Here is an 8488-nt window from a genome sequence, read left to right on the forward strand (position 1 = left end):
CCCCCCCCCTTATTCTTACTACCTCTTCTCTCTTTAACTACTATTCTCTTTTCTTCCCCCACCCCCCCAACAGCTTAACATCTACAAAAATAGTGTATTCTCCCTGCAATCTGGCTTCCTTTTCTATTATTCTCCTAACATTGCACTCTCCTAGGTCATCAATGACCTCCTTCAATTCAACTGCTTTTTATTTAGCAAAATAAATTTCAGTTGTTCATTCCAATGGCTTCTTCCAAGTCTTCATCCCTAACCTTTCTGCAGCACTGAATTGTGCAGACTATCTCTGACCAGTAAACAGTAGCTTCTCTCCTGGCTTCTATGACACTGCCCTTTCTCAGTGTTCTTCCTACTTCTCTGAATCATCCTTTCTGAGTTTCCTTCCCAGATTTCTTTCACTCCTCTAACTGTGGGTATTTCCATATAGTTTTATCTTCGGACCTCTTTTTTTTCTCCCTCTACACTCTTCTTAGAAATCTCACTCTCAGGCAGCTAGGTGGTGCAGAGAGTAGAGAACCAGCCCTGGAGTCAGGAGGACCTGAGTTCAAATTCGGCCTCAGACATTTAATACCCCCCCCCAAAAAAAACCAACCTAGCCATGTGACCTTGGGCAAGTCACTTAACCCCAATTGCCCACAAAAAAAAAAAAGAAATCTCTCTCACACAGCTTCAAAAATTACCTCTAGGCAGCTGATGGTAAAAGGTATGTCCCTTTTCTAGTCCACAACCTCATGCTCCAGGTCCAGTATTTTATTTCCAATTGCCTGTTCATCATCTCACACATCAACGTCCTATTGGTAATTCAAATTCAATATGTCTAAAACTGAACTCATCATCTTACCCCAAAACTTCTCTCCATCTAGCTTTCCTATTTCTGTTGATGATGCAACCATTCTTTTCATCACCCAGGCTCGAAACCTAGGATTCTCTTTCCATTGTTCTCTCTCCCTAACCCCACTTAACAGCTATCAAGTTCTATCCATTTTTACCTCCCTTCCCTCTATTCAAATTGACCATTTTTGTTCAAAACTGGTCTCCCTGTATACAGTCTTTTCTTGCTCCAACCATCCTTTAAACAGCTATCAAACCAGTCTTCCTAATACACACATCTAATCACTTCATTCTAAGAGACGGAGGCAAGAAGGCAAAATATTCCAAGCATAAGGGTCTACTTCTAAAAAGAAGGCACAGGGGTAGAAGACAGAAATATCATTTACAGGAAACATCAAAAAGGTCAGGGTGTAAAGACTGTCAATTTAAATCCTTGAGGTCTGATCCAACATTTTACAGACAAGAAAAACTGAACATCTTCAATGACTATTTGCTGGTTACCATAAATAAAGAAATAAATACAAGCTTCTTAGCTTGGCATTAAAGTAATTCGGCTCCAACCTACCTTTCTAGTTTTATTCCATTCTCTTCTTTACCCACTCTACACTTTAGTAAAACTACACTACTGTTTCTAATCTTTTCGTGTCCTCTCCCACTTTCAAGTATTTGTACATTTGTCCCTCCTGATTTCTGGAATCGATTAATTAGCAAACATTTAAGTGCCTAAATCCCATATTTTAGGGATGTAAAAACAAAAGTGAACATTTCCTTGTCCTTAAGGAACTCATAGTCTACTGATAAGGGGCTGACCTAGGGTGATGACAATGTGAATAGAGAAAAAGATATATGGGAGAAAGTTTATGGACATAGATTCCACAAGACTTGATATGTGAGGTAATAGGAAATGAAGGCTTAAGAATGACTCCGAGGGCAGCTAGGTGGAGCAATGAGTAGAGTGCCAGCCCTGGAGTCAGGAGGACTTGAATTCAAATCTGGCCTCAGACACTTAACATGTACACACACACAAAAAACTAGCTGTGTGACCTTGGGCACTTAAACCCAACTGCCCTCCAAAAATTAAAAAAAAAAAAAAAGAATGATTCCAAGATTGTGAGTCTAGGATACTGAAACAAGGTACCCTTAACAAGGACATTAGGTTGGGTACAGAGGCAAATATAATGAGTTCTGCTTCAGACATGCTAAGTTTTAAATGCTTGTGGTACATCCAGGGGGAGATTTCCAGCAGAAAGTAGGAGATACAGAGCTGGAATTCCCCTTCTTTACCATGTATTTAATTACTTTTTATTTAATCTTATTTAAAATTTTTATTTATTTTTCATTTAATTTGGTTATATATTTTTCTATGTTAACTTTATAGTTATGCTGTATATATTTTTATATATACTTGTCCCTCCTCCTTAGTTTGTAAGCTCTTTGTGTGTAGGGATTATTTCCTTCTTTGTACTTGTATGTGCCTGGCACATAGTAAGTACTTAATACTTGATTAATAGTGAAGGACTCTAGATGCCAAAGGAATTTGTATTTGATACAAAAAGCAATAGGAGTCACTGGAATGACTGTCACTATCACACTAACAGTGAGAGTCACTGGAGTTTCTTAACTTCAGTGTGATATGGTCAGACCTATACTTTATGAATATCATTTGGCAGGTATATGGTGTATAGACTGGTGAGAGAACAACTGTGAGAAAGGTAGACCAACCGAAAGTCTATGGCAATAGTCCAGGCAAGTTGGGGGCCTAAACTAATAAGATGGCCATGTAACAAAAGAGAAGGGGAATTATGTTAGAGGTTTAATGGAGGAAAGTTCATTGACATGAGAGATGTTGTGGAGGTAAAATTAATAAGACCTGGTAGCTGAATGCACATGTGGCATAAAAGAGAATGTAAAGTACCCCAAAGTTACACACCTGGGTCATGTCTACATGGAAATGACAGAAGCAGAAATGACTATGAAATAGATGTTCCAACATTACAGAAAAAATAAAAAACAAATGTGAAGTTTAACCCCATAGATCTGGTATGGTGGGTCACCAGAAATAGGAAAGCAAATTAAACACTTTCCAGTCTACAGTTATTATACATGGACCTTTTCTATTAACCTCTATTTCTGGGTTCCATTTGCATACAATGCTTTCAGCCCTGACCTGGGCCACTGATACAGCCTCCCAAGATCTTTTTGACTCTGGATTCCACCTGCATAAACTGTGCATAATTTCAATATATCCTGTTGTATATTTTCACTTAATCTTACTGTACAAATTTATTTATGTTTAGTCTTATTAATTTGATGCTTACATAACAAACACCTGCTTCAGTCTTTAACAAGGAACCACTGCACAAGTCCATTTTTTTTCAATTCCTATTACACATAAACTATTACACTATTAGGCACTTTTTTCCATGCACATCAGTTCTGCCACCTTAACTCAATTACAAACTATTTTAAGGACAGAGATCAAATCTTGTTTTTTTCCATAGGAAATAACATAGAAAGCCACATTTCAAGTATTCAAAACCGTAGAGTATTAGAGATGAGAAGGACCTTAAAAATCATCTACAACCTCTTCAATTTTATAAACAAGTAAACTGAGGTCCAAAGAAGTAAAGCTACTATGGACGGCAAATTATGATCTAAGATTACACAGTTCACGGCAAAGAAGAAACTAGAAGCCACATCCCTGGGCTCCCAAGCCAAAATTCTTCTTTTCACTAGACCACAATAAGTACAAGCTGAATGACGTGCTCCTAAGTTACATCCATAGTTACAGATGTTTCCATCTCAGAATTTTGTTTTTTAAAAGGATTTATTTTGGGAAGGAGAGAATCTGGAACTCAAAAAAAATTTTTTTAATGTTAAAAAGGAAAAGAAACCTGAAAAAATTAGTTTTATGTACTTTTACTTACTCTTATTTCAGATTCTTTGCCATACATAATCTTTTTAACAGGTACTATCCTTCCCTCCATTGTTACTAATGTAATATAACCCTCTTATATAACATGCAATGAATGGATTGATAATGCACATTCAATTCAATCCAAACATTTATTATGCATCTCTTTTATGAAATTCAGACATTTATTTAGCAGTAACCCCCAGGAATAAATTGTCCAAGGTGCTAGGGGGAGCAAGATGAAACAGTCCCTGATAAGCCTTTTTGAGTTTGAACTTCTGCATTTTACCAAGTGTTCCCTTATAAGTATGTTCACAAACCACACAACTCTATTTCCTTTCTTTTCAGTGAATGCAGGGGTACCATTCACATTTGAGCAACTTCTCTGACACTAGAGCCACTGCATGATTTTTTTCGTTCATTTTACATTTATTCAGATTCTACTTTATAAGAGACTGGGCTTGTTTGCATCATTAGGGAGAGTAGAAAGTAGAAATGTAACATGGATCACACAACACAAAAACTTTATAACCCAGTTAGATGAAGCATAAGCACATAAAGTCTTTAAGTAATAATGAAGGCAGTACAGGATTTACAATCAAATTAGTATTTCATAAAATAACAAGTGACAGGTTTCTGAGAGACAGGATATCAAATGGTTCCATTTTGAAGAACTTTATGGCAAAGACAAGCCTTGAAGAAAATTAAGCAAAGAACAGCAGGGAAAGCATTTATGATAAGAGAAACAGTTAAACTACCAGAGGCAATAATAGACTGGCCTCTTCTAAGGATATCCAAGAGATTGGCCTAAAGTTGGTTGAAAAATTGAGAAACAGTGGGAAAAGGAGGCATGAGGTCAAACTGTAGAAGACCTTCAAATGTCAGAGCAAGGAGTTTGGATTTGAACCTAAAGAAGGGGAACCGCTGATGGTTTCTGAACAGACATGCCAAAATGGTTTTTAGAAAAAAAGTCACAGCTCATATTATCCAAAGATTTTTTTCCCTAATCTAAATTTATTAAAATAGTGTTTCCATCTCCTTTAGTATGTTTAACCAACCAGGAATTTTTCCCCTTCACAGTGTAACTTTGTGTTTTCTATATCATTTCATCTTTGATTACTACTATTCTGTTAGAAGATGCATAAAAAATATTCAGTCAACTAATATTTGTTATGGTCTGACATTTACATGTAGTAAATACTGTATCTTAGTATAAGTAAAGAAATTAAGAATACTATAAATTAGTATTAAGCTATGGTGAATATTCAACAGGTCCCCTTCTTTTCAAATACTATGAATAATACCCTCTGTTGATTAATTGGACTGTTTCACTTTTCATTAATTTCATTAACAACAGTTTGCCTAAGACATCCTTAAAAAAAACAACAAATTTTATAAGCTACGAAATCTTCAAACCTCAAAGTACTTTTCATCTTCCAAAGTTTCATCAGTGTGTGCTCACTTTCTGAATCTGAGATTTATGCCTTTAGCTCTTTCATTTCTTCATTTTTTTAGATTGAAAACTTTGTCCTAGTCCACTTCCCCTTACATTCTATTCTAGTATTTAATTACTCTTAGTCAGGAAGCACTTCTTTATCTCTAATGAAACCCTCTCATTGCAATCTAAACCAATTTCCTCTTCTGTGGATATGAACTGGTCAGCATTGTACAAGAACTCCTTGTAATAATAATTCTCCAAAGTTAAGTCAATTACTATTCTCTTGTGCAAGATAATGCACCCCAAAATCTTAACCCGTATTTATCAGTCAAAAATCATCTATTAAGCATTTAGCATGATGTGCCAGGCACAGTGTTAAGGGCTGGAGATACAAAGAAAGGAAATTGAATGGCCCCCTAACCTCAAGGAGTTTATATTCTAATGAGGGTGACAGCATGTAAGCAATCATACACATATACAATATAACAGTGTAAATAAAAGGTAGAATAGGGCTTCCTTATTTGTCTCTGAATTTTATCTACTTTCTTTCTATCTCCATTAAGATAATAAAACTGGGCACAACACCTAAATGAGGACCTAACTAAACCTAAGCAAGGCTAAGGAATATTTCTGAGCTCTTACATGGCATTCTTGTTTTATTAATAGCAGTATTACATTAACATAAAAAGTAGTTTGGTTTAGTGACCAGAGAGCTTGTCTGCGAATCAAGAAAATTGTGTTCAATTCTAATAACAGACACACAATAACAGTGTAACCTTGGGTGAGTCATTAACTTCCCAGGGTTCCAAGAAACTTTCTTAAAAAATGATACAGAATAATAGCTTAATTTGCTTTAAGAGTTACCTACAGATTCTAACCAAAAAAAAGGAATTTACATTGGCATTTTGTTATTCATCTAGATATTCTCAAAATAATCCAAAAAAGGGAGTCATGATGATGGAGTAGAAACAGGACTTTTGCACGGCTCCCGCTCCCACCTCCTCCTATTCATGTAAAAAATGATGCTAAACAAACTTTGGAGCTACAGGACCCACAAAATGACAGAGAGAAGCTAACGTTCCGCTGAAGACAGCCCAGCAGGCCGGAAGAAAGAGGCCAGCCCAGTGCTCTGGAAGCTGAGCCCAGGTGAGCCTGAGGTTTTAGCCTTAGAGCCCACAACCAGCCTCCAGCTGGAAGGACTTCAGATCACCAGCAGCTGTGGCAGTTTCCAGAATTATCAACCCATAGATGCTAAGGACAAAGTGAGAGGTCAGTGCAGAGTGGATTTTGGAAAGCAGGAGTTTGGGAGAGTGGTCCGGCCTTTGCCCCCTGGAGGGAGAAGCAGCTGAGGCTCCATGGCTGTGCAAGCTGCCACCACGTGGCTGCTTAAGGTCCTGGCCTGCATATTGTAAGGGGACCAAACAACCAGTCTGAGAGGTAATTGCTCTTGCTTTAACCTGCTTGGATCTGGATCATTATCTTGGGTGGAGGCCCTGGGGTGCGTGACCAGTTTGCCAGATCATGTGGAGGCTTCTGAGAGAGCACGCAACTAATAGCTCCAGCAGCTGCAAAAACCGCAGGGAATGGGACAAAGCTCTCCCCTCTGGTAGCAGAGTTCTACTGTGGCAAAAAGCTCAAAAGTCAAGTAATTAAGTGGCAACATGAGCAAACATAGGAAGCAAAGCAAGCAGAGAAATCTGACATTAGACTCCTATTTTGGAGAAAAAAGTATCAAAACATGGAACAGGAGGAAGACAACAAAGTCAGAACTCCTGCACCAAAAGCTTCCAAGAAAAATATGAACTGGTTACAGGCCATAGAGGACCTTAAGAAGGATTTTGAAAACCAAATAAGAGAAGTGGAGGAAAAATTAGGAAGAGAAATGAGAATGATGCAAGAAAATCATGAAAAGCAAGACAACAACCTGACTAAAGAAAATAACACCTTAAAAATAGACTAACTCAAATGGCAAAAGAGGCTCAAAAAGGCAATGAGGAGAAGAATGCCTTAAAAAGTCAAATTTGCCAGATGGAAAAAGAATCTCAAAAGCTCACTGAAGAGAATCATTGCTTCAGAATTGGATTGGAGCAAATGGAAGCTAGTGACTTTATGAGAAATCAAGATACTATTAAACAGATCCAAACAAATGAAAAAATAGAAGGCAATGTGAAATATCTCACTGGAAAAAACACTGACCTGGAAAATAGATCCAGGAAAGATAATTTAAAAATTATTGGACTACCTGAAAGCCATGCTCAAAAAAAGAACCTAGAAATCATCCTTCAAGAAATTCCCAAGGAAAACTGCCCTGATGTTTTAGAACCAGAGGGCAAAAGAGAGGTTGAAAGAATCCACCAATCATCTCTTGAAAAAGATCCCAAAAATAAAACTCCTGGGAATATTATAGCCAGGTTCCAAAATTCCCGGATCAAGGAGAAAATATTACAAGCAGCCAGGAAGAAACAATTTGAATATTGTGGGAACACAATCAGGATAACACAGGATCTGGCAGCTTCTACACTGAGGGATCCAAGGGTTTGAAATATGATATTCCGGAGGTCAAAGAAGCTGGGATTAAGACCAAGTATCACCTACCCAGCAAAACTGAGTATCATGTTTCAGGGGAAAATATGGTCATTCAATGGAATAGAGGACTTTCAAGCATTCTTGATGAAAAAACCAGAATTGAATAGAAAATCTGACATTCAGATACAAGAAGCAAGAGAAGCATGAGAAGGTAAACAGGGAAAAGAAATCATAAGGAACTTATCAAAGTGGAACTATTGACATTCCCACATGGAAAAACTATAATTGTAACTTATGAAACTTTTCTCAGTATGAGAATAGTTGAAGGGAATATAAATGTGTATATATATATATATATATATATATATATATATATATATATAATATATATATACATAAATACATACATATGTTTATATAGGAGGGTATATGGGCATATGATTACATATGTGAGTGTGTGTATAGGTATACATAGAGAGCACAGGACCAATTTAATATGAAGGGATGATACTTAAAAGGTGAAATTAAGAGGTGAGAGAGGAATATAATGAGAGGAGATACGGAGAGACAGAATGGGGTAAATTATCTCATATAGAAGAGGCAAGGGAAAATGGTTACAATGGAGGGGAAGAACAGAAAGGCAAAAGGGAATGAGACAACCTTATTCTCATTGAATTTGGCTTAGGGAGGGAATGACATACACACTAAATAGGGTATCTCACCCTACAGGAGAGTAGGGGGGGAAGGGTATGAGGGGGGGATGATGGAAGAGAGGGCATGCT

General features: G+C 37.2%; 1 protein-coding gene across 5 annotated transcripts in view; it reads right to left on the minus strand.

Annotated features, from left to right (window-relative positions):
* The window catches only part of RABGAP1L (RAB GTPase activating protein 1 like), a 694415-nt gene that overhangs the window by 647896 nt on the left and 38031 nt on the right, over positions 1-8488 (minus strand). The gene's annotated exons all lie outside the window — the stretch shown is intronic.

The sequence above is a fragment of the Petaurus breviceps genome, unplaced genomic scaffold (assembly GCF_028583685.1).
Source record: "Petaurus breviceps papuanus isolate PSGF00001 unplaced genomic scaffold, PetGlider_PUasm1.0 90692, whole genome shotgun sequence".
Taxonomy (NCBI): domain Eukaryota; kingdom Metazoa; phylum Chordata; class Mammalia; order Diprotodontia; family Petauridae; genus Petaurus; species Petaurus breviceps.